Source organism: Mobula birostris, chromosome 5 (genome assembly GCF_030028105.1).
Source record: "Mobula birostris isolate sMobBir1 chromosome 5, sMobBir1.hap1, whole genome shotgun sequence".
Classification (NCBI taxonomy): domain Eukaryota; kingdom Metazoa; phylum Chordata; class Chondrichthyes; order Myliobatiformes; family Myliobatidae; genus Mobula; species Mobula birostris.
Genome location: NC_092374.1, coordinates 108,691,345 through 108,712,354, shown reverse-complemented (window position 1 = coordinate 108,712,354; position 21,010 = coordinate 108,691,345). Strand labels below are relative to the sequence as shown.

Below are 21,010 nucleotides of genomic sequence, written 5' to 3'. Positions count from 1 at the left end.
GGCCTGTTCGAATTCCTCCAAATGCTGTTCGGCCTGAAGAATGCCGCACAGATGTTCCAGCGACTAATGGATGCGGTGGGATGCAACCTGGACTTCGCGTTCATCTACTTGGACGACATCCTCATAGCCAGCAGTAGTCGTCAGGAGCATCTGTCCCACCTCCGCCAGCTCTACTCCCGCCTGAGTGATTTCGGCCTCACGATCAACCCGGCCAAGTATCAGTTCAGACTCGACACCATCGACTTCCTGGGCCACAGGATTACCAAAGACGGGGCAACACCTCTGCCCGCCAAGGTAGACGCGATCCGCCACTTCGCCCGGCCCAACACAGTCAAAGGCCTGCAGGAGTTCATTGGTATGGTGAACTTCTACCACCGCTTCCTCCCCTCAGCTGCCCGTATCATGCGCCCTTTGTTCACCCTGATGTCGGGTAAAGGCAAGGACATTACTTGGGACGAAGAGGTTGCGGCCGCTTTCATTAAAGCCAAGGAAGCCTTGGCAGACGCCGCGATGCTGGTGCACCCCAGAACAGATGTTCCAACTGCCCTCACAGTGGACGCATCCAACACAGCAGTCGGTGGGGTGCTGGAGCAACTCATTGAGGGGCGCTGGCAACCCCTGGCGTTCTTCAGCAGGCACCTACGGCCACTCGAACTCAAGTGCAGTGCCTTCGACCGGGAGCTGTTGGCACTTTATCTGGCATCCGACATTTCAGGAACTTCTTAGAAGGCAGGCTGTTCACCACGTTCACGGACCACAAACTATTGACCCTCCACATTCACAAAGGTGTCCGATCCCTGGTCGGCCCACCCGCAGTGACATCTGTCCTACATCTCCGAGTACACGATGGACATCTAGCATGTCTTGGGAAAGGACAACGTCGTGGTGGACGCACTCTCCAGACCAGCTATCCAGGCCTGTCCCAGGGGATGGACTATGCAGCACTGGCAGAGGCACAACAGGCAGATGACAAGATGCCCAGCTGCAGGACAGCAGTCTCGAGATTGCAGCTGCAAGACTTCCTCGTAGGCCCAGGTGAGAGGACCCTCCTGTGTGACGTGGCTACCGGCCAACCTCGCCCCATCGTCCCGGCAGCCTGGCGGCGGTGAGTTTTCAACTCCATACATGGCTTGGCGCATCCATCTATCAGGACAACTGTCCGGATGGTCTCCAGCAAGTTCGTGTGGCACGGCCTTCGCAAACAGGTCAGCGAATGGGTCAAAACGTGCACGCAGTGCCAAACAGCCAAGGTGCAGTGGCACACCAACGCCCCGCCGCAGCAGTTCAAACCCACCCGCCGGAGGTTCGACCACATTCATGTGGATATCGAGGGGCCCCTGCCAGTGTCGCAAGGAGCGCGGTACCTCCTAATTGTGGTAGACAGGTTCACAAGGTGGCCAGAGGCGGTCCCGCTCAACAACACCACCGCCGAATCCTGCGTCCGAGCGCTGACTGCAAACTGGGTAGCACGCTTCGGGATACCGGCCCACATTACCTCCAACAGAGGCACCCAGTTCACCTCCAGCCTGTGGTCAGCTGTGGCCAGCTTGTTGGGAACACAATTACGCCACACAACTGCCTACCACCCACAGTCGAACGGACTAGTGGAATGCTTCCACCGTCACTTAAAGTCGGCTCTCATGACCCGCCTGAAAGGGCCTAACTGGGTGGACGAGCTTCCCTGGGTCCTGCTTGGAATCCGCACAGCACCCAAAGAGGATCTGCACACCTCGTCGGCCGAGCTGGCGTACGGCACACCCCGGTCGTCCCAGAAGAGTTCATACCAGCCTCAAGGGGGCAAGAGGAAGAACCCGCAGCAGTCCTGGACATACTACGCGAAAGGGTCAGCAATCTGGCCCCTGTACCGACTTCACAGAATGGACAGATCCCGACCTATGTTCCCAAAGACCTGCAGAACTGTAAGTGTGTATTCGTACGAAGGGGCGCACACCGAGCACCGCTACAGCGGCCGTACGAGGGGCCGTTCAAGGTGATCAGTAACAACGGGTCCACGTACATTCTGGACATTGGGGGGAAAGAGGAGGTTTTCACGATGGACCGACTCAAACTGGCCGACGTGGACTTCGCACAGCCGGTCGAGGTTCAGACACCGCGGCGCAGAGGCAGACCGCCCAAACAGAGACTGATCCAGACAGTGGACATTGGGGGTATATCGCCGGTTTGGGGGGAGTGGGGTTACATGGCGACACACTTTCTACACAAGCGAACTGGCTCACAAAATAGCGCGCACGCGGGGAGAGACTTTTGTAATGCACCTCTGATGTCATTTCCGCCCGGAGAGGGCTGGACGGGAACTGCTTAAAAGCTGTGCCGCGAAGTTTGAATAAACAAGTCTCGAGTGCAACTTACAGACTGCGTGTTGTTATTTCTAGCTCTGTGTGTAGCACATCACTACAATATCATCATAAGACGTGCCCCCTAGTACAGGCAGCATTCTACTAAATCTCCTCAACACCCTCAATAAAGATTCCACATCCTTCCTATAATGAGGTGACCAGAACAGAACACAATATTCCAAGCGTGATGGAACCAGGATTTTATAAGGCAGCAATGTTACCTTGCAGCTCTTGAACTCAGTGTTACAGTGTTTCAGAATGGCAGGCAGTGACTAGTGGGGTATCGCAAGGCTCAGTGCTGGGACCCCAGTTGTTTACAATATATATTAATGACTTGGATGAGGGAATTAAATGCAGCATCTCCAAGTTTGCGGATGACACGAAGCTGGGCGACAGTGTTAGCTGTGAGGAGGATGCTAAGAGGATGCAGGGTGACTTGGATAGGTTGGGTGAGTGGGCAAATTCATGGCAGATGCAATTTAATGTGGATAAATGTGAAGTTATCCACTTTGGTGGCAAAAATAGGAAAACAGATTATTATCTGAACGGTGGCCGATTAGGAAAAGGGGAGGTGCAACGAGACCTGGGTGTCATTATACACCAGTCATTGAAAGTGGGCGTGCAGGTACAGCAGGCGGTGAAAAAGGCGAATGGTATGCTGGCATTTATAGCGAGAGGATTCGGGTACAGGGGCAGGGAGGTACTACTGCAGTTGTACAAGGCCTTGGTGAGACCACACCTGGAGTATTGTGTGCAGTTTTGGTCCCCTAATCTGAGGAAAGACATCCTTGCCATAGAGGGAGTACAAAGAAGGTTCACCAGATTGATTCCTGGGATGGCAGGACTTTCATATGAAGAAAGACTGGATGAACTAGGCTTGTACTCATTGGAATTTAGAAGATTTAGGGGGGATCTGATTGAAACGTATAAGATCCTAAAGGGATTGGACAGGCTAGATGCAGGAAGATTGTTCCCTATGTTGGGGAAGTCCAGAACTAGGGGTCACAGTTTGAGGATAAAGGGGAAGCCTTTTAGGACCGAGATTAGGAAAAACTTCTTCACACAGAGAGTGGTGAATCTGTGGAATTCTCTGCCACAGGAAACAGTTGAGGCCAGTTCATTGGCTATATTTAAGGAGGAGTTAGATATGGCCCTTGTGGCTACGGGGATCAGGGGGTATGGAGGGAAGGCTGGGGCAGGGTTCTGAGTTGGATGATCAGCCATGATCATAATAAATGGCGGTGCAGGCTCGAAGGGCCGAATGGCCTACTCCTGCACCTATTTTCTATGTTTCTATGTTTCTATGATATGTTAAATGTTTGTTGCCTGTATTCCACGCAGTTAAGATCTATGCTAAGATAGAAAGGGAACACGGAATAATATAACACAGGAACCAATTAAATTAGCAATCGATTGTCCAACTAATCCTTTCTGCCTACAATTCATGTGCCATTCTAAATATCTTTTTAAAGTCTCTAATGTTTCTGACTGTAACACCACCCCAGGCAATGCATTCCAGACACCCACCACTCTCTGTGTAAAAAACTCACCCCTCAAAACTCCTTTGAAATTAGGTCCTCTCACTTTAAATGCATGGCCTCTTGTATTAGACATTTCAATTTTGGGAGAAGGATACTGTCTGTTTACTTCTCATAATCTATAGATGCTCTAATACTGTCATTTGTATCTAGCTGGCACTGTTTAAGCTCAATTTGCTAAATCTGGCCAGTGCTCTCAGCTGTGAGTTCATAAATAGGCTGATTCTCCATTGAGTCTACTCTCCGTATAGTAAAAATCACAATGGTATAGGACACACATCAAAGTTGCTGGTGAATGCAGCAGGCCAGGCAGCATCTCTAAGAACTACAGTCAACATTTCGGGCTGAGACCAAGGGTCTCGGCCCGAAACGCCGACTATAGTCCTGACAAAGGGTCTCGGCCCGAAACGCCGACTGTACCTCTTCCTAGAGATGCTGCCTGGCCTGCTGCGTTCACCAGCAGCTTTGATGTGTGTTGCTTGAATTTCCAGCATCTGCAGATTTCTTCGTGTCCTGGTATAGGACACAATAGGTTGAAGCAAGCTGCTCCTGGGATATAAAGTAAGAGAGAAGCAGATTTTAAGTGTTCGACTAAATGTAATAGAAACCAGATGAATTTGCAAATATATTTTCATGTTCTTGTACAACTGAAGTTTAATATTTAGGATTTTTTGGCTCTGCTGCACATGCTCTTTCTGTATGAGAGCATGGATCTTTTCATTAACTTAAATGTACTGATCTATACATTAACTCTGTTTCTCATCCCATTGATGGTGTCTGACCTGTTAAGTATTTCCAGCATTTTTAATCTTAATTCCAAAATCCTAACATCTGTTTTATTTTTGAGTTTCACTTTCTAAAGAACAGAATGAATAATGTGTCATTACTTTGTCACTAATAATGAAGCAGCTGAAAATAGTTTGGTGTATTCTGAGGAATTCCTGCAGTGTTGCCCTGGGGCTGGGGTGTTTGACATTTCTCACCTCTCTCCAACATTAATCACAATCACTTCCCTTCATCTGAATGTCAATACCATCAAATGAGAATTTCTCTCTGCCTTTTATTGACATAAATTTCATAATATAATGTCAATGAGTCATAGAGTAATGCAGCTTGGAAACAGGCCTTTCAGTCCAACTCTTTCAGACTGACCATGGCATCCACTAAGCTGCATTTGACCCATACCCTCTGAACCCATTTTTTTAGAAACATAGAAACATAGAAAATAGGTGCAGGAGTAGGCCATTCGGCCCTTCGAGCCTGCACCGCCATTTATTATGATCATGGCTGATCATCCAACTCAGAACACCGCCCCAGCCTTCTCTCCATACCCCCTGACCCCCCTAGCCACAAGGGCCATATCTAACTCCCTCTTAAATATAGCCAATGAACTGGCCTCAACTGTTTCCTGTGGCAGAGAATTCCACAGATTCACCACTCTCTGTGTGAAGAAGTTTTTCCTAATCTCGGCCCTAAAAGGCTTCCCCTCTATCCTCAAACTGTGACCCCTCATTCTGGACTTCCCCAACATCGGGAATAATCTTCCTGCATCTAGCCTGTCCAGTCCCCTTAGGATCTTATACGTTTCAATCAGATCCCCCCTCAATCTTCTAAATTCCAACGAGTACAAGCCCAGTTCATCCAGTCTTTCTTCATATGAAAGTCCTGCCATCCCAGGAATCAATCTGGTGAACCTTCTCTGTACTCCCTCTATGGCAAGAATGTCTTTCCTCAGATTAGTGGACCAAGACTGCACACAATACTCCAGGTGTGGTCTCACCAAGGCCTTGTACAACTGCAGTAGTACCTCCCTGCTCCTGTACTCAAATCCTCTCGCTATAAATGCCAGCATACCATTCGCCTTTTTCACCGCCTGCTGTACCTGCATGCCCATTTTCAATGACTGGTGTATAATGACACCCAGGTCACGTTGCACCACCCCTTTTCCTAATCGGCCACCATTCAGATAATAATCTGTTTTCCTATTTTTACCACCAAAGTGGATAACTTCACATTTATCCACATTAAATTGCATCTGCCATGAATTTGCCCACTCACCCAACCTATCCAAGTCACCCTGCATCCTCTTAGCATCCTCCTCACAGCTAACACTGCCACCCAGCTTCGTGTCATCCGCAAACTTGGAGATGCTGCATTTAATTCCCTCATCCAAGTCATTAATATATATTGTAAACAACTGGGGTCCCAGCACTGAGCCTTACGGTACCCCACTAGTCACCGCCTGCCATTCTGAAAAGGTCCCGTTTATTCCCACTCTTTGCTTCCTGTCTGCTAACCAACTCTCCACCCACACCAATACCTTACCCCCAATACCGTGTGCTTTAAATTTGCACACTAATCTCCTGTGTGGGACCTTGTCAAAAGCCTTCTGAAAATCCAAATATACCACATCCACTGGTTCTCCCCTATCCACTCTACTAGTTACATCCTCAAAAAATTCTATGAGATTCTTCAGACATGATTTTCCTTTCACAAATCCATGCTGACTTTGTCCGATCATTTCACCGCTTTCCAAATGTGCTGTTATCACATCCGTGATAACTGACTCCAGCAGTTTCCCCACCACCGACGTTAGGCTAACCGGTCTATAATTCCCCGGTTTCTCTCTCCCTCCTTTTTTAAGAAGTGGAGTTACATTAGCCACCCTCCAATCCTCAGGAACTAGTCCAGAATCTAACGAGTTTTGAAAAATTATCACTAATGCATCCACTATTTCTTGGGCTACTTCCTTAAGCACCCTGGGATGCAGACCATCCGGCCCTGGGGATTTATCTGCTTTCAATCCCTTCAATTTACCTCACACCACTTCCCTACTAACATGTATTTCGCTCAGTTCCTCCATCTCACTGGACCCTCTGTCCCCTACTATTTCTGGAAGATTATTTATGTCCTCCTTAGTGAAGACAGAACCAAAGTAATTATTCAATTGGTCTGCCATGTCCTTGCTCCCCATAATCAATTCACCTGTTTCTGCCTGCAGGGGACCTACATTTGTCTTTACCAGTCTTTTCCTTTTTACATATCTATAAAAGCTTTTACAGTCCGTTTTTATGTTGCCTGCCAGTTTTCTCTCATAATCTTTTTTCCCCTTCCTAATTAAGCCCTTTGTCCTCCTCTGCTGAACTCTGAATTTCTCCCAGTCCTCAGGTGAGCCACTTTCTCTGGCTAATTTGTATGCTGCTTCTTTGTAATTGATACTATCCCTAATTTCTCTTGTCAGCCACGGGTGCACTACCTTCCTTGATTTATTCTTTTGCCAAACTGGGATGAACATTTGTTGCAGTTCATCCATGCAACCTTTAAATGCTTGCCATTGCATATCCACCGTCAATCGTTAAGTGTCGTTTGCCAGTCTATCTTAGCTAATTCACGTCTCATACCTTCAAAGTTACCCCTCTTTAAGTTCAGAACCTTTGTTTCTGAATTAACTATGTCACTCTCCATCTTAATGAAGAATTCCACCATATTATGGTCACTCTTACCCAAGGGGCCTCTCATGACAAGATTGCTAATTAACCCTTCCTCATTGCTCAAAACCCAGTCCAGAATAGCCTGCTCTCTAGTTGGTTCCTCGACATGTTGGTTCAAAAAACCATCCCGCATACATTCCAAGAAATCCTCTTCCTCAGCACCTTTACCAATTTGGTTCACCCAATCTACATGTAGATTGAAGTCACCCATTATAACTGCTGTTCCTTTATTGCACACATTTCTAATTTCCTGTTTAATACCATCTCCGACCTCACTACTACTGTTAGGTGGCCTGTACACAACTCCCACCAGCGTCTTCTGCCCCTTAGTGTTACGCAGCTCTACCCATATCGATTCCACATCTTCCCGGCTTATGTCCTTCCTTTCTATTGCGTTAATCTCTTCTTTAACCAGCAACGCCACCCCACCTCCCCTTCCTTCATGTCTATCCCTCCTGAATATTGAATATCCCTGAACGTTGAGCTCCCATCCCTGGTCACCCTGTAGCCATGTCTCTGTGATCCCAACTATATCATAATCATTAATAACAATCTGCACTTTCAATTCATCCACCTTATTACGAATGCTCCTTGCATTGACACACAAAGCCTTCAGGCGCTCTTTTACAACTCTCTTAGCCCTTATACAATTATGCTGAAAAGTGGCCCTTTTTGATGCTTGCCCTGGATTTGTCGGCCTGCCACTTTTACTTTTCTCCTTAGTACTTTTTGTTTCTACCCTCACTTTACACCCCTCTGCCTCTCTGCACTGGTTCCCATCCCCATGTAGTGAACTAACCTCCTCACGCCTAGCCTCTTTAATTTGATTCCCACCCCCCAACCATTCTAGTTTAAAGTCACCTCAGTAGCCCCCGCTAATCTCCCTGCCAGGATATTGGTCCCCCTAGGATTCAAGTGCAACCCGTCCTTTTTGTACAGGTCACGCCTGCGCCAAAAGAGGTCCCAATGATCCAAAAACTTGAATCCCTGCCCCCTGCTCCAATCCCTCAGCCACGCATTTATCCTCCACCACATCGCATTCCTACTCTCACTGTCGCGTGGCACAGGCAGTAATCCCGAGATTACTACCTTTGCGGTCCTTTTTCTCAACTCCCTTCCTAGCTCCCTATATTCTCCTTTCAGGACCTCATCCCTTTTCCTACCTATGTCATTGGTACCTATATGTACCACGACCTCTGGCTCCTCACCCTCCCACTTCAGGATATCTTGGGCACGATCAGAAATATCCCGGACCCTGGCACCAGGGAGGCAAACTACCATCCGGGTCTCTGGACTGCGTCCACAGAATCGCCTATCTGAGCCCCTTACTATCGAGTCCCCTATCACAACTGCCCTCCTCTTCCTTGCCCTACCCTTCTGAGCTACAGGGCCGGACTCTGTGCCGGAGGCACGGCCACTGTCGCTTCTCCCGGGTAAGCTGTCCCCCCCAACAGTACTCAAACAGGAGTACCTGTTGTTAAGGGGCATAGCCACCGGGGTACTCCCTTTTACCTGACCTTTCCCCTTCCCCCTCCTAACCGTGACCCACTTATCTGCCTCCCGTGGCCCCGGCGTGACCACCTGCCTGCAACTCCTCTCTATCACCTCCTCACTCTCCCTGACCAGACGAAGGTCATCGAGCTGCAGCTCCAGTTCCGTAACGCGGTCCCTTAGGAGCTGCATCTCAATGCACTTGGCGCAGATGTAGACGTCCGGGAGGCTTGTATACTCCAGGGCCTCCCACATCCGACACCGAGAACAGCAAACTGCCCTCACACTCATACTGCCCCTCTCCTCAAATAACAACAGAAAATGAATGCCAAACCTCCCTCGCCTCGTCCGTTGAGCCGAAGCCCTTAAGTCTTCACTCTGCTCCCGGCTCACTCCGCATCCCGCAAACTACGCTGCCCGCTCTATGAGGCTCTGTTCCTTTTAAATCTGCCGCGCTGCACTGCCCGACGTCACACGCCTGCGCAGTCCCGCCTCTCAGAACGCCGTTGGAGAAAAAAAATAACGAAAATTTCAAAAATGTCTTTCTCAGCACTCCCACTCAGACTCTCAGACTCCTTCTTCTCCTCCTTCTCCTTTTTCTATGCATTTGTTCAAATGTCTTTTGAAAGTTGTTATTGTACCTGCTTCAACCACTGGCAGCTCATCCCATATACAGTATGTACCTACTTCTGAGTGAAGAAGTTGCCTTTAAAATATTTTATTTTTATTTGAAAGAAGGTCTCTTTTAAATCTTTCTCTTCTCACTTTAAAACCTGTGCTTCCTAGTTCTTAGTTCCTTTCCTTGAGGGGAAAAAAAAGACCAAGTACATTTACCCTCTCTAAACCCCTCATAATTTTGTACAACTCTATAAAATCACTCTTCAATTTCCTATTTTTCAAGGAATAAAGTCTTACTCTGTCCAGCCTCATCCTATAGCTCAGTTCTTTATGTCCCAGCAACATGCTTGTAAATCTCCACAGCACTCAGTCCAGCTTAGTGACAAATTTTCTAAAACAGGCTGATTAAAGCTACTGTGCTGTATTGCTGGGGCATTTCAGAGAAAGGAGGAGGTAGTGTTGGGTCTCCTAAGTAACATTAAATTGGGTAAGTCCCAGAGATTGATGGGATATACCCCAGGTTATTGAGAGAGGCAAATGATGAGATTTCTCAGGTCACGACCAAGATCTTTTCGTCTTCACTAGCCAAAATTTGGGAAGTACCAGAAATAAAATTGTACGTTCCATGAATATTCAGCAGAACAGCCAAAATCTTTTCAGAGAAATGAAGTTCACAGTTCAAGCAATAACCAAATCTCTATAGGACTGTCACATCCAATCAGGACCGGTGATGGATTATGAAACTGTTTAAGTAGACAGCAATTGCAGCAGATACAATAACAACATATAAAAGATAGCTGGAGAGGTATCTTATAGATGGAAAAGGTTGAGACTAAGCTGAAGTGTGGCATTCAGCATCAGCCAGAATTATTGGATGAATAGTATATCTTGGTATCTCTCTGAGGCTAACCCTCAGCCAACTTGATTCTCTTCACATGGCCATGGGAGCATAAGGCATAGGAGCAGAATTAGGCTATTCAACAATCAAGTATGCTGATCCATTTGATCATGGCTGATTTATTTTCCCTCTAAATTCTGTTCTTCTGCCTTACCCATACCCCTATAGAATCTATCAACCTACACTTTGAATGTACTCAAAGGTATAGAAACCACAGCTATCTGTGGCAATGAATTCCAAGAATTTACTACCCTCTGGCAAAAGGAAATTCCACCTGATCTCTGTTCTAAAGGGCATCGTTCTATTCTGAGGCTGTGCCCTCTGGTCCTAGACTCACGCAGTATTGGAAGTATCCTCTCCACATCCACTTTATCTAGGCCTTTCAATATTCAGTTGGTTTCAATATGTTCTCCCCTCACTCTTTTAAACTCCAGTGAGTACAGACCCAGAGCCAACAAAAACTCATCCCATGTTAATAACCCTTTCATTCCTATGATCATCCTCATGAACCGCCTCTGGACCTATCACATCATTTCTTAAATAAAGGTGCCAGAACTGTTTATAATACCACAAATGTGGTCTGACCAATGCCTGATAAAGCCTCAGCATTACATCTTTGCTCTTATATTCTAGTTCTTTCAAAATGAATACTAACATTATATTTGCTTTCCTTACCACTGACTCAACCTGCAAGTTAACCTTTAGCAAATCCTGCACTAGGACTATCAAGTCTCGCTGCACCACTGATTTCTGAATTTTCTTCCCATTTAGAAAATGGTCTACAACTTTATTCCTTCTACCAAAGTGCATGACCATACATTTTCCTACACAATATCCCATTTGCCACTTATTTGCCCATTCTCCCAATCAGTTCAAGTCCTTCTGCAGACTCCTTTCTCCCTCAACACTGCCTACCCCTTCACCTATCTTTGTATCAGCTGCAAACTTGGCCACAAAGTTATCAATTTCCATCAATCGAATCATTGACATATAACATGAAAAGATGCATTCGCCACACCAAACCCTAGTCCCAATATCACTAATCACAGGCAGTCAATAAAAAATGCCCCATTTATTCTCACTTTTTGCCTTCTGACAGTCAGACAATCTTTTGTCCATGCTAGTATCACAATATGGCAGAAACATTGGCTGAATTGCACAATATGGGACTTCAAAATAGTCCAGTTTATTACTTGTACTTTAAGCCCCGCTGTGCCTTTAATCAAGCTGCTCCAGAGCAATTACAGCATTGGCAACTATCCAGATATTTTCTGAGCAGAAAAAGGCACGGCAAATCCAACTTGCCCATTACTAGTCTATCTGTCAATCAACAAGAAAGCAAAGGAAGGCTTTGATGCCACCTCAATTATGACGTCCTCTCTAATGCTCAGCTTATGTTTTTCCAGAACTGCTCAATCCTAAATATTGGGCCAAAGAGATGAGTTTCAGCAGTGAGATGATAAATCTGCCTTTGACATCAATGCATTATTTCACTGTGTGTGACCTCAAGCAGCCCCATTAAAACTGAAGTCAATGTGGAAGTTTCAGCAAGGAAAGAGTTAAAATGTTGTGCTAACAGAATAAAATGTAGGCACTTTGTACAGCCTTTTCTATGTATGGAGGTTCAGTAAGGCAACAGTCAGGATATGCTGACAGAGACAGTGCAGTCACCCAGTCTGAACACAGCCCCTGAAAACCTAATCTCCCCTGTATAGACTTTGTGTTTTAGCATGAGAATCAAGGTCATTAACAGACCAAGACAAGCTAAAGATGCGAATGATGCATTCTAGGATAATGCTTACTATTGGACAGTTATTTCACTAATTCCCTAGTATTATTTGCCTTTAGCACATAGATTTACTTGGTTTTTAACACCTAAATTTGTATTATGATTAGTACTTAAATATGCAAATTATGGGATTCAGAAGTGTACAATAGAATCAATATTTGTATACAGTAATCAATTTCAATATAAAAAACAGCATTTCATGCTCAAACCTCAGAACAGTTGGTGACAGAAGCCATGTTGTTCTCTTTGTGCACAAGTAAATAAACTGTGATTGGGGAATGAGTGCAAGTTGTCAAACCTCAGTTCAATGACAATGACTAGATTCACACTTCACATATAAATTGTCAGTTGATGTCAATCAGCCCAGCTTGAGGTAATCGCTGCTTGAGGTAACCTCTTGTTGATTTATAAACCTGATCAGTTTTTTAAAATTGCTTCAAAGAAAATCTCCCTCCTTTCCAAAAAGGTTTCTTAGAAACAGTGTTAGTATCCACTTCCTATCTCAACTTTTCATGTAATGATGCAGTATGTGTCCACCTGCAGGAAGACTTTGAAAATGCTTATACTTGGACTAAAACCAATAGATTTGAATTAGATTTACTGTCAGTGGTATATGATGTGAAATTAGTTGCTTTGTGGTAGCAGTATGGTGCAAAGACGTAAAAATCTATTAATTATAAAAATATTTAAACTTCCTGACACAAAGGAGTAACGACGTAATGTTCATAGGTTCATGCACCATTGAGAAACCTAATGGTGGAGGAGATGAAACTTCTTTTGGATCATTAAGTGTGGGTCTTCAGGCTCCTGTACTTCCTCCCTGACGGTAGTAACAAGATGAAGAGGGTTCTTAGTGATGGATGCCACCACCTTGAAACACTGAGTCTTGAAGATGTCCTCAGCGGAGGGAAGGGCTGTACCCATGATCAAGCTGGCTGAGTCAATAACCCTCTGTGTCCTATTTTGATCCTGTGCATTGGAGGCTTCAAAGCAGGCTGTAAGGCAATCTGTCAGAATGTAACTTCATCACACATCTATAGAAATTTGCAAGTGTCTTTGGTGACATGCCAAACTTCCTGAAACTTCTAACAAAGTAGAGCTGCTGGCGTGCTGTCTTCATGATTCTTTATAGCAAATTTATAGAGATGTTTGAGCCACATAGTCATGTGTGTAAAATAGAGCAATGGGCTAAGAATGGATCCTTGAGGTGTGCCTGTGTCTATTGTCAGCGAGGAAGAGCAAACAAGAGCTAAACAATTACAATTTCTAACACACAGGATTCTACCTTTTCTTCATATACAATATTTCCATTATTAAAATCCATTTCAACATCCAAACAGAAAATTTGGTCTGGTTGTGCAAGTACTGTGGTTATGTCAACAGGTCTGAACTTGATTACTTTGTGCTGCCTTCCAAACATCTACAGTAGGATAATACTCAAAGATTTCTATATCTTCCAGGGCAGAGGAGTTTACTTGCCTAGTGCTTCATCCACCTCCTAAAGAATTACTACTCCATACCACCAATGTACAATGGTGGTATTGAAGGCCAACTTAAGAGTAGATAGCCCAGGCTTTTTGACAGCATCTCACAAACACTGCAGTACTTCCCACTGGAAAAGGCAAGTGCAATACATATGCACAAAACCACTGCCACTATGTTTCCATTCATCTGTAATACAGTGGATTCCATTTAATTGGGACACATTGGAATGAATACATTTTAGCCCAATTAAGCGGCTGCCCCAATTAGCCAAAATAATTTAAAAGGTGTGAAATGGAGACTGTGAGAGAGCCTGTGGTATGTCTAATACCAGGTGAACGAGTATTCTTTGGGGAACTGCAAGTCTGTGTCTTTATTGATACTTTGCTGCACGCTTGAGTGCTCAGTGGGGGGCACCGATGTTTTTTTTTGCTGATGGGGAGGGGAGATTGTTGCCTTGCTGCTGCTTGTGCATGGGAGGGGAAGCTGGGGGAGGGAGGCTTTGGGGTTCTAACAGTTAACTGTCATTCATTCTTTAGGATACTCCCCTGTTTTCGTGGATGTTGCAAAGAAAAGGTATTTCAGGATTTATATTGTATACATTTCTCTGACATTAAATGTACCTTTGAACAAGACAAACTACCAGATTCTATGTTGTTGTTTAAAGTTAAATTGGATAGATATATGGACAGGAAAGGAATGGAGGGCTATGGGCTGAGTGCAGGTCGGTGGGAATAGGATAGGGTGAGAGTTCGGCATGGACTAGAAGGGCCAAGATGGCCTGTTTCCGTGCTGTAATTGTTATATGGTTATATGGTCATTTGTTGTTGTTGTTCGTCCTTCGTGGTCGAAGATGACCATGGCTTCAAGGTCAAATGGGAGATTGGTGGCTATGGGTCCGGAGGTGACTGATGAGGCCAATTCTGGCCCTGAAGGCTTGCCCACATGTGGGACACAAGTGGGTAGGTGCTGTCGTGGCAGTGGATGCTGCTCAGGCCTTGCGCACAGCACGCTTTCGTTGCGCCTTGATGATGCGCCTGACTTCAGCTGCACAGGCTCCTGTGGTGATCTTGCTGCGCCAAGCTGGACGGTCGAGGGCAAGCGTCTCCCACGTGTTGATGTTGACACCCAGGCCTTTGAGGGACGCTTTGAGGCAGTTCTTGTAACGTTTCTTCTGCCCCCCGACTGAGCGCTTGCCCTGACACAGTTCTCCGTACAGCAGCTGCTTAGGCAATCAGCTGTCTGGCACTCTGACCACATGTCCAGCCCACCTGGCTTGGGCTTTCAGCAGGAGGGTGTAGACGCTGCAGTGCCCAGCTCGTTCCAGGATTTCCGTGTCGGGGACTTTGTCCTGCCACCTGATGTGGAGGAGTCTGCGGAGACAGCTCAGGTGAAAGTGGTTGAGCTGTTTGGCATGTCTGCTGTAGACAGTCCAGGTCTCGCTGGCGTAAAGGAGGGTGGTAAGGATCACTGCACAGTAGACCTTCAGCTTGGTGGTAAGGCTGAGTCCTCCCCGCTCCCAGACGTTCTCATGGAGTCTCCCAAAGGCGGCGTTGGCTTTGGCAATCCTGTTGTTGACCTCAGCATCTATGTTCACTGTGCGAGAGAGTATGCTGCCCAGGTAAGTGAAGTTGTCGGCTGTCTGGAGGCTCTGGCCCTTCACCGTGATGCGCGGCTCCTGGTATGGCTTTCCTGGGGTAGGCTGGTACATAACTTCAGTCTTTTTGGTGCTGATAGTGAGACCAAAGTTGTCGCAGGCTTGTGAGAAGCAGTCCATTTCACGCTGCATCTCCTGCTCTGTGCTGGCGTTGAGTACGCAGTCATCCGCAAACAACAAGTCTCTGATGACAGTCTCTCGCACCTTTGTAACTGCCTGCAGGCGCCTAAGGTTGAACAACCTGCCGTCAGTCCTGTATCTGACGTGGATTCCTTCTTCGTAGTTACGGAAGGCATCTGTCAGCATGGCAGAGAATACCATACTGAACAGAGTCGAGGCAAGAACGCAGCCTTGTTTGACGCCATTTATCACTGGGAAGGCCTCCGACTCGTCGCCGTCATCCAGAACTTTCACCATCATACTGTCGTATGGTTATTTACCATATTACTAAGCATCAATTTATGTATTTAAATAAAATACAGAACAAATTAGAACACTACCAATACTACTGCTGTACTATATAAATGTATTAGTTCATAATAGTTGTTGACAGAAGAACTCATCCATTGTATGCTGCAACATGTTCTATTGATTGACTGTAAATGAACAAAATCAGCACTGACACCTAATGCAGATAATGGAGTGCCTTTTTACAATGCTTTCTATTATTGCATCTTCCAAATCTTCATTTTCATTGTAGCATTTGAGACGATTCTCAATACATTCAAGTTCTTTGTAGTTCCTAACTTGAAGTAGGGAAATCTTTTGATTTTCACTCCCAGCTTTGTTGGCATTTCCAAGTCTGAATATTTGAACCCATGGTGAGCAAAACAGTTCCAAATTGTCTTACTGCTGATTATCAACAACTGTCAGTGGCAAAAATCTCTGTTTTTTGAACACAAACACATGCAAATGATGTTTTTTTATAAACTGTCTGGTCCAAGTATGATATAGTATCTAATGGCCACATAAGTACACATGACAGACACTAGTTAGAAACTGTTCAACAACAGTCTCCTGTCCTACTTAAGCAGCATCGTGTCCCAAATAAATGAAGAGAATCCCAGGTATTTTCTTGATTAGTTTTTGTTCTTTAAGTGCTGTTCCAAATAAGCAGATGTCCTGATTAACTAATGGCCAAATTTTAACCAGAATTCACTGTATGTTGAAAAATACACTATTGTGGTGAAAAATACCTAATTGTCACTCAGATTGATTCTGGGGCTCCTCACCTAACAACTGGGAGTCATTTCAACAATGGTGTGCAGTAACTCAATGAGGAGGCCTGCTATTATCTATTGAGGGTAGTTAGCGAAGGAAAATCTAGTCAGGTGGAAGAAGGCAGCACACATGAGGTTTAGGAAGCAAGGATCAGATGAGTCTATTGAGGAATATAGGGAAGCAAGAAAGGAGCTTAAGAAGGGGCTGAGAAGAGCAAGAAGGGGGCATGAGAAGGCCTTGGCGAGTAGGGTAAAGGAAAACCCAAGGCATTCTTCAATTATGTGAAGAAAAAAAGGATGACAGGAGTGAAGGTAGGACCGATTAGAGATAAAGGTGGGAAGATGTGCCTGGAGGCTGTGGAAGTGAGCAAGGTCCTCAATTAATACCTCTCTTCGGTATTCACCAATGAGAGGAAACTTGATGATGGTGACAATATGAGTGAGGTTGATTTTCTGGAGCATGTTGACATTAAGGGAGAGGAGGTGTTGGGGTTGTTAAAATACATCAGGACGGATAAGTCCCCGGGCCCTGAAGGAATATTCCCCAGGCTGCTCCATGAGTTGAGGGAAGAGATTGCTGAGCCTCTGGCTAGGATCTTTATGTCCTCGTTGTCCACGGGAATGGTACCGGAGGATTGGAGGGAGGCGAATGTTGTCACCTTGTTCAAAAAAGGTAGTAGGGGTAGTCTGGGTAATTATAGACCAGTGAGCCTTTACGTCTGTGGTGGGAAAGCTGTTGGAAAAGATTCTTAGAGATAGGATCTATGGGCATTTTGAGAATCATGGACTGATCAGGGACAGTCAGCATGGCTTTGTGAAGGTCAGATCGTGTCTTACAAGCTGGATAGTGTTCTTTGAGGAGATGACCAGGCATATAGATGAGGGTAGTGTAGTGGATGTGATCTATATGGATTTTAGTAAAGCATTTGACAAGGTTCCACACAGTAGGCTTATTCAGAAAGTCAGAAGGCATGGGATTCAGGGAAGTTTGGCCGGTGGATTCAGAATTGGCTTGCCTGCAGAAGACAGAGGGTCGTGGTGGAGGGAGTACATTCAGATTGGAGGATTGTGACTAGTGGTGTCGCACAAGGATCTGTTCTGGGACCTCTACTTTTTGTGATTTTTATTAGCGACCTGGATGTGGAGGTAGAAGGGTGAGTTGGCAAGTTTGCAGATGACACAAAGGTTGGTGGTGTTGTAGATAGTGTAGAAGATTGTCAAAGATTGCAGAGAGACATTGATAGGATGCAGAAGTGGGCTGAGAAGTGGCAGATGCAGTTCAACCCGAAGAAGTGTGAGGTGGTACACTTTGGAAGGACAAACTCCAAGGCAGAGTACAAAGTAAATGGCAGGATACTTGGTCATGTGGAGGAGCAGAGGGATCTCGGGGTACACATCCACAGATCCCTGTAAGTTGCCTCACAGGTGGATAGGGTAGTTAAGAAAGCTTATGGGGTGTTAGCTTTCATCAGTCGAGGGATAGAGTTTAAGAGTCGTGATGTAATGATGCAGCTCTATAAAACTCTGGTTAGGCTACACTTGGAGTACTGTGTCCAGTTCTGGTTGCCTCACTATAGGAAGGATGTGGAAGCCTTGGAAAGGGTACAGAGGAGATTTACCTGGATGCTGCCTGGTTTAGAGAGTATGCATTATGATCAGAGATTAAGGGAGCTAGGGCTTTACTCTTTGGAGAGAAGGAGGATGAGGGGAGACATGATAGAGGTGTACAAGACAATAAGAGGAATAGATAGAGTGGATAGCCAGCACCTCTTCCCCAGGGCACCAGTGCTCAATAGAAGAGGACATGGCTTTAAGGTAAGGGGTGGGAAGTTCAAGGGGGATATTAGAGGAAGATTTTTCACTCATAGAAACATAGAAAATAGGTGCAGGAGTAGGCCATTCGGCCCTTCAAGCCTGCACCGCCATTTATTACGATCATGGCTAATCATCCAACTCAGAACCCTGCCCCAGCCTTCCCTCCATACTCCCTGATCCCCGTAGCCACAAGGGCCATATCTAACTCCCTCTTAAATATAGCCAATGAATTGGCCTCAACTGTTTCCTGTGGCAGAGAATTCCACAGATTCACCACTCTCTGTGTGAAGAAGTTTTTCCTAATCTCAGTCCTAAAAGGCTTCCCCCTTATCCTCAAACTGTGACCCCTCGTTCTGGACTTCCCCAACATCGGGAACAATCTTCCTGCATCTAGCCTGTCCAATCCCTTTAGGATTTTATACGTTTCAATCAGATCCCCCCTCAATCTTCTAAATTCCAACGAGTACAAGCCTAGTTCATCCAGTCTTTCTTCATATGAAAGTCCTGCCATCCCAGGAATCAATCTGGTGAACCTTCTTTGTACTCCCTCTATGGCAAGGATGTCTTTCCTCAGATTAGGGGACCAAAACTGCACACAATACTCCAGGTGTGGTCTCACCAAGGCCTTGTACAACTGCAGTAGTACCTCCCTGCTCCTGTACTCGAATCCTCTCGCTATAAATGCCAGCATACCATTCGCCTTTTTCACCGCCTGCTGTACCTGCATGCCCACTTTCAATGACTGGTGTATAATGACACCCAGGTCTCGTTGCACCTCCTCTTTTCCTAATCGGCCACCATTCAGATAATAATCTGTTTTCCTATTTTTGCCACCAAAGTGGATAACTTCACAGTTATCCACATTAAATTGCATCTGCCATGAATTTGCCCACTCACCCAACCTATCCAAGTCACCCTGCATCCTCTTAGCATCCTCCTCACAGCTAACACTGCCACCCAGCTTCGTGTCATCCGCAAACTTGGAGATGCTGCATTTAATTCCCTCATCCAAGTCATTAATATATATTTTAAACAACTGGGGTCCCAGCACTGAGCCTTGCGGTGCCCCACTAGTCACTGCCTGTCATTCTGAAAAGGTCCCGTTTATTCCCACTCTTTGCTTCCTGTCTGCTAACCAATTCTCTATCCACATGAATACCTTACCCCCAATACCATGTGCTTTAAGTTTGCACACTAATCTCCTGTGTGGGACCTTGTCAAAAGCCTTTTGAAAATCCAAATATACCACATCCACTGGTTCTCCCTTATCCACTCTACTAGTTACATCCTCAAAAAATTCTATGAGATTCGTCAGACATGATTTTCCTTTCACAAATCCATGCTGACTTTGTCTGATGATTTCACCGCTTTCCAAATGTGCTGTTATCACATCTTTGATAACTGACTCCAGCAGTTTCCCCACCACCGATGTTAGGCTAACCGGTCTATAATTCCCCGGTTTCTCTCTCTCTCCTTTTTTAAAAAGTGGGGTTACATTAGCCACCCTCCAATCCTCAGGAACTAGTCCAGAATCTAACGAGTTTTGAAAAATTATCACTAATGCAGCTACTATTTCTTGGGCTACTTCCTTAAGCACTCTGGGATGCAGACCATCTGGCCCTGGGGATTTATCTGCCTTCAATCCCTTCAATTTACCTAACACCACTTCCCTACTAACATGTATTTCGCTCAGTTCCTCCATCTCACTGGACCCTCTATCCCCTACTATTTTGGGAAGATTATTTATGTCCTCCTTAGTGAAGACAGAACCAAAGTAATTATTCAATTGGTCTGCCATGTCGTTGCTCTCCATAATCAATTCACCTGTTTCTGTCTGTAGGGGACCTACATTTGTCTTTACCAGTCTTTTCCTTTTTACATATCTATAAAAGCTTTTACAGTCAGTTTTTATGTTCCCTGCCAGTTTTCTCTCATAATCTTTTTTCCCCTTCCTAATTAAGCCCTTTGTCCTCCTTTGTTGAACTCTGAATTTCTCCCAGTCCTCAGGTGAGCCACCTTTACTGGCTAATTTGTATGCTTCTTCTTTGGAATTGATACTATCCCTAATTTCTCTTGTCAGCCACGGGTGCACTATCTTCCTTGATTTATTCTTTTGCCAAACTGGGATGAACAATTGTTGTAGTTCATCTATGCAATCTTTAAATGCTTGCCATTGCATATCCACCGTCAATCCTTTAAGTGTCATTCGCCAGTCTATCTTAGCTAATTCACGTCTCATACCTTCAAAGTTACCCCTCTTTAAGTTCAGAACCTTTGTTTCTGAATTAACTATGTCACTCTCCATCTTAATGAAGAATTCCACCATATTATGGTCACTCTTACCCAAGGGGCCTCTCACGACAAGATTGCTAATTAACCCTTCCTCATTGCTCAAAACCCAGTCCAGAATAGCCTGCTCTCTAGTCGGTTCCTCGACATGTTGGTTCAAAAAACCATCCCGCATACATTCCAAGAAATCCTCTTCCTCAGCACCTTTACCAATTTGGTTCACCCAATCTACATGTAGATTGAAGTCACCCATTATAACTGCTGTTCCTTTATTGCACACATTTCTAATTTCCTGTTTAATACCATCTCCGACCTCACTACTACTGTTAGGTGGCCTGTACACAACTCCCACCAGCGTCTTCTGC

The 21,010-nt window shown here is 45.4% G+C and overlaps 1 protein-coding gene across 1 annotated transcript in view; it reads right to left on the bottom strand.

The window, feature by feature from the left end:
• The window catches only part of LOC140197315 (contactin-associated protein-like 5), a 1,626,808-nt gene that overhangs the window by 144,805 nt on the left and 1,460,993 nt on the right, over positions 1-21,010 (bottom strand). The gene's annotated exons all lie outside the window — the stretch shown is intronic.